Source organism: Galeopterus variegatus, unplaced genomic scaffold, assembly GCF_000696425.1.
Source record: "Galeopterus variegatus unplaced genomic scaffold, G_variegatus-3.0.2 Scaffold4956, whole genome shotgun sequence".
In the NCBI taxonomy this organism is placed as follows: Eukaryota; Metazoa; Chordata; class Mammalia; order Dermoptera; family Cynocephalidae; genus Galeopterus; species Galeopterus variegatus.
The window spans coordinates 6990-13629 of NW_007731067.1; positions in this window are offsets into that span (position 1 = coordinate 6990).

Here is a 6640-nt window from a genome sequence, read left to right on the forward strand (position 1 = left end):
TTGTATCTCTTTTCCTAGGTTTTTCCTTATCATTTTGTGTCAAAATAAAATTATTTTACATGTCATATAGCAAATACATGGCATGAAATGAGAATTGGTAGGCAATAGTATTTTTAAGATGACAGTAAATCTGGGTTCATCCAGAACAGAAAATACTTTTACTGGGGTGGGGAAACCTCCATAGAAACATTTAAAAATACTTGTATATCGTCAAAATAAAACAGGTATCTTGACCAAAGAATACAGATGTGGCAAAACTATGTTGAAATAGGCACAGGTCTACCAAAGATATATTTTGTAAGCAGAGCAATGGAATGTGTGTGTGTGTGTGTGTGTGTGTGAATCATTGGATTGTTGTCTCTAAGGGATTTGCTACACAGTTTATGTATTACAGTTGCATTTACTTTCTGGAGAACTCAGTTTAAATACGCGTGGAAAAGTATATATATGTGTGGAAACTATCAGGGTATTCTCTGCAGAAGTCCAAAAACAAATAAGGTCTTTTAGATGGTGGAGTTTAACTTAGGGTATAAAATGTGCAGTCATTGGTCCAAGTGCCCAAGTTACAATTGTCATCTGGAAGATTTAATAAATAATATTGATTAAAGAAGTTTTTTTAACCTACTCTCAAGAATTTCTTTTCACATTGTATTTCCAGCATCCTAAGATCTAGTGTTTAAATCTTGGTCTAGACTGGGGACTTAAGATTTGCTTATCCATCATAGTTTTAAAGCAGTGCCTATATATCTAGGACAGGCACGACATTTGGACTCATTTTATATGCCAATTTCAATCCTTTGAGAGTGGCTGCCTGCAGACTCAGTGGGAAAGTGTGCTGGGATTAGGAGACGTATCTGCTATTGTTATAGTAAGGAGTTTGATGGCAGAAACAATGTACATGTCAGGCATTTTCCGTCCCTCATCTGAAAATTTACACGCAATTGTGAGAGCTTGCTATTTTAACAGCTGAGTTACAGGTGAAAATGCCATATACATTTTGCTCCAAGTTTAAGCCAGTTCAAGTTACTCCAAAGCTGTGCCGTCCAATATGGTAGCCATCAGTTACCTGTGGGTACTGAGCACTTGAAATGCACAGCTAGTTCGAACTGAGATGTGCTGCAACCGTAAAAATACATACTGGATTTTGAAGATTTATTATGAAAAATCTTGTTAATATTTTTTATATTGTTACATGTTGAAATGGTAATATTCTGGATATATAGTATACCATTAAAATTAATTTCACCTATTTCTTTTTACTTTTTTTTTTCAGTGTGGCTACCAGAAAGCTTAGAATTAAGAAGCAACTCACATTTCTAGCTCACATTATATTTCTATTGGATAGTGCTGCTCTAAATTAACATGTCTCCTCTTCTTTCATTAGTTCTAATGTTTTAATATTTTAAACATTAAGGACAGTTTGTCATTTCTTTTCTACAAATCTGTAGAAAGAAATTCTTAATTTTTGTCCAATTATTTAACAAGTTTTCCAGGCTGCTTTATGCCTTCGGACCTTCACTCTCCTTTGTTGTTCTGATTGGAATGCCACCACACCTTTGCCTGGCCACTTAGTGACAGGCCGCTCACTTATTTTATAATACTTGCCTTAAGTATCTCTGCGGTGTAAGGCCTCAAATAAAGGCCCAACGTTATGTGCTATGCTGACATCTGGTGAGATGTCAGACAGCCTAACTCCAAGAACCCTGCCCACTCTGCCCCTGTGGATAAGGTTCTCTAGCCAAACAACCCTCAAGGAGGGGTTATCAAGGAGACCAAGTGCAATTCCTGAGGAGTGGGTTTTAGTTCTCTGCCAGCCCCAGCATTATTCAAACAAGCCAGTGACATCCTCCTATGGGAACCAGGGGTCACCTTGTGCTCTTGGTACTACAAAACCTCTCTCAGTTCCTCGTTGTTCACTGTGTTCCAGAGGCCAAGCCTCGTGTGACTACTAAACCGCTTTCAGTCTCACTGTCCAGTGCGAGGTGCTGTGTGTTCAGCTATCCTCATAACCTCGGGGCAGAGTCTCCCTCACCAACAGAGTGACAATTAAAATAGTTTCTTTTCTCATAAGCCATTCCTCATCCTTCCTCTTCCAAGGTAGAAATTGACCACCCCATCTTTTGTGACACTCACTGTACATTGTATATCCTTCTGTCTTAGTAACCAGACCACTCGATCAGGAATTTGCTCATGCATCTGTGCCCTTTTATTAGAAACTGAAAGCTGCTTGAAGGCAGCTACAATTTCTCATGTCTTTTCATATTTCTGGTTCCGAAAAAAGTGCCTGCCACATAGTAGGTACTCAGTAAATGTTTCATGAATGAATGAATTTGAAAACCAGGGCTCTCCCTTGCCAAGCTTTTAGTCCAAAACAGTCTCCTTCACTGACGTTTGTGGCCTCTGACCCTGAGCACCTTCAGGGTTTTGAAGAAAGAATTCACAGTTTATATTTCTCTGCTTCAGTTTGTATCTCAGTCTGCAGACTGTCTTCTATTTAGAATTAAATTAACTTAAAAAGAGAGTGCAAGTACCTTGTTTGAAAATCTGTACCATTCGCCTGGCAATTTAATTTTCAGCCCAGATAGGATTTAGCCTCCCTCCTGGATGATGTCTGCTTTTCTTTTTTTTTTTTTTTTTGACCACTAAGGGTATCGTAACCCCTGGATCGGTGTTGTCTGCATCACGCTGTGGCCATCCCTATATAAGATCCGAACCTGCGGCCTCAGTGCTACCAGCCCCACACTCTCCCGAGTGAGCCACGGGGCCAGCCCTCTGCTTTTCATTTGCTGGGTGTTGTCCACACGGTCCCAGGACATTGCAGAAGGCTGGCAGCAGAACAACAGCAGACCTTGGAAGTCCCGGCCCCATGCATATTTGTTAATTTTAGAGTCACAGGACTTGCCTCTCGGCCTGCTGCAATTGCTCCACTTCAAGAAGGAAGGAAGGCATGCTTTCTGTTCTGCAAAGTGTCTTGCATTATTTTTTAAACATTTTGCCTTTGATACATGCCCAATCTCCACACATTTTTCCCCCTTAATTTTTAAACCCACGTACACTTCAAGGGAAATTGAATCCATATGTTTCTGATTCATTTACACAGAACTCATCAAAATGTTGTTTTAAAAGAGCTAAACTCAAATCTCATGGGTGCTGAGTGGGTTTCAGACTTGGCTGAAGGCTCTAGCTTCCCTGATATGGGAAGCTGGATATGGGCAAACCAGCTGCAGTGAAACAGGAAGCCTCACACCTCCCAGAATTTGAACTGAATAGCACCTTTCTTTGAGGTTCAGATAGGACTAGTGACTTCCTACCTTGCAGTCAGCCTTCATTTGCACAGCTGCTGTGGCCTGTGCTTGCTTAAGCCCAGACTGTGAGGAGAAACCCAATAGGAAAAGGAGCTCTTTACATTGTTCTAGCCAAATTGCAATGATCAGAAATCTTCTAGGCAGGCTATTTGTGAATGTTATTCTGCCTGATCATGGACTCATAAAATCAGGGAGCTGGCAGGGACCTTGCAAAATTATAATCCTACCTTCAAACACCCCTTCAGAAAACTCCTAAGCAAGCATAAAGCTATCCTAATTACTACCACAAGTAATGTTATACAGCAAAGGCAAGTTCTTATTTCCTTTTAGGTAATTCTGACCAAAGCTCAACAACTCTCAATGTCAGTAACTTGGCCAAATTTAGATGCATATACCAGGTTTGTATTCTCACCTAGAACTAAATGTTTGAGGTTCCACTAGTTTTGAGATAATGAACTGTGAAATTGGCCCATTGTGCCATTTAGTTTCCAATAATTGTTGAAAAGAAAGCAGAGACTGGCTGGGCAGTCAGCAGTGAGAGGTTTAGTCTGGGGTTAAGAACTGCTTCCTTTTGCCTGAGTTGATCAGGTAGCTTGGTTTCAGTGGTTGAAAGAGCTCTCAGCCTCTGGACTTCTCTACCATGAAAATTTCTAAGGCAGTCATAGCATAAGAAAACAGCGTTTTGGGTTTCATTCTTCCATTGCTAATACAGAAAATAGGAATACCAGATGTTTCATGTACCATTGAAAGGTTAGCTAAGTGGCTGAGGTGCACAAAGGTGAACAGGAATTAGTAAACTTCCATGAGGGCTCAGGACTCTAAGAGCAATGCATGTGCTAATTGGCAGGGAGGCCCTCAAATGCAGCAATCATTGGCTGACACCCTGAAGAATGGGTGAAATTTCCAATTGGTTTTTGATTAATGCCAATTGATGTAACTGCCCTGAAATGGTGGGGTCTCATTAGTATCAAGAAGTTCTGTTAGTTGGCACCAAAACGGCATCAGGCATTCAGCGAAATTCCTGCTTTCTCTGGGGGCAACCAGCCCAGCACAGTTTGCCTGGGGGCTCTTGACTCTACAATCTCTTCCAACATTAAACAAGAGAATCCTGGGCACCCTAGTGGGTTCTCAAACCCTGACAGATGTTTCATTACAAAAACACGTAGACCCAACATCCCTTAAAAACCTTAAATGTATTATGTTCACTCTCTCTCTTCAAACTTTTTCCACATTGTTTATTTACTCATTTTATTAAAATCCATGTTAAGTACTCTGCTGAGCCTGGCTCTAAAATAATATTATACAAATATGTTTGGGGTTTTTAAAATTTGTTTGTTATTGTTTTTATTTTTCTCTAATTTATTCAAGGTTAGAACTATTTTGGAATACTCTTTGAGGTGAATCTTTTGTAGCATCATGTTACTATCGGAATTTATTATGATGGTAGCTTAAAATGAAAGTGGGACATATCACAAGGGCACACTTTGTATAGGCTCTAGAAGGCAACTTTTAAAACCAGCCGTATCATGGGCTGGCAGGTTAGCTCAGTTGGCTAGAGCTCAAGGTCAAGTATTTGTATCTCCATACTGGCTAGCCACCAAAAAAAAAAAAAAATTAAAAACAAAAAAAAGNTGCTAGATTGTATTGTCCCCAGGGAAGGGACTGTGTCCTACGGCATTGTCATGTCTAGTACAGTGCTTGGCAGGGAATGGATGCCATTCAGTGGGTTTAGGCAAATGTGGGTGTTGAAGAAGCCAGTCATCAGTCACTGAAGGAAAGGACAGGAGAATGCCTAGAGACTTTTGATGGTAAATGAATAGGACTTGAGAGCTGATTAGACTGAGGACTTCATGAGATGGGGAGCCAGTGGAGGACACTTTAAAGTAGTTTGACATAATTGTGTTTCCATTTTGAAGAGTCACTTCGTAAGTAATACAGAGGGAGGGCTAGGAAAGGGAGGAAGGTAGCAAAGTAGAATGTGTCCACAATATCTAGTTCGCAAATCTGGTTCTGATGGCCATAATGCAGGTTCCTGTAAATTCACCCTGCCGATGATAGCAGGAGCCCTGTGAAGACATGATTTTCTCCTAATCAGGATGTGCAGACCGGACCTCATGAGGCAGCCAAAACACATTGAGGTTGGAGGACATGCAAAGCCTTCTTGGTCCAGGGACACACCACTGCCACAGCACAAGCCCCCCACACAGTGACTCCTCTCTAATCCCTGACCCAGGGGACATTGCCATGGGCGTGAGTGCCCTGCAAGTAGGTGTCCACCCTCCAGGCTCACCCTCCTCAGTACCACTCTCACTGTCAGGTGCCCAAGATCCCAGTGCAGCTTCTCTTACCCCCCCAGGAGAAATTTGGAGGATACCTGGTAAGACTTTCATGCTTTCTTCTGTGGGGTATTTAAAGACTTACTTTTTATAAAGGCTGAAGCGTGTAGTATTTAGGGTACTGGTGCTGGAGACAGGCTTTCTGAGTGTGTACGTTGGCTTCTGTCCTGAGTGGCCGAAGGGCATTGGGCAAGTTACTGAAGGGGTCAGCCTTTAATGTCTCATCTATAACACTGCTTTGCAGAGTTGTTTAGAACATTAAATGAATAAACATGTGTAAAGTCCCTAGAAGAGTGTTAGGCACATAGTAATAGCTCAGTAAGTGATACTTTATTGTATTTTCATCATTTGGGAGCTCCTCCTTTTATGGAGGAAGGAAAAATGTAAATGATTCTGACTCACACTGCTGAATAACCCCTTCTACAAAGATTACATGACCCTAGCTTGGTTAGGGATGGGATGAGTTATGAAGTAAGCCATAGAATTTGGGATACTTTCCAGTACCCTACCTAGAGGGATAGATTCAAGATATCTTCCATAAGCATTGCTCTGTGAGGGCCTCAGAAAGCTGAGAGGGTAAAGTAGATTTTTTTTACAGATGGCACTCACCTATGAGTACTGATGGGCATGCTGTCGGAAGCAAAGCTGAGGACAGAGCCACACATAGTGAGATGTTTGCTGCAATTTTTGCCACTGCCAAAGTAGGGCAGATAGAGATGCTGGAGCAACCCAGACCCAGTCTCTCTCCCACTCGCAGAACAAGGGGACCTCTGCCCTATCAACCACTGCTTCCCGGCATCCTAGCACTATTAGGGCAGGGAGTATGTGATTCACTTTTTTAAAAAATCAGGATAAAATACACATAGCAAAAAGCTTACCATTTCAGCCTTTTCAACATGTACAATTCAGTGCTTTTGCCTACATTCACAATGTTGTACAACCATCACCACTATCTGGTTCCAGAAGTCTTCTTTGCCACACTAAAAAGAAAACCCATAT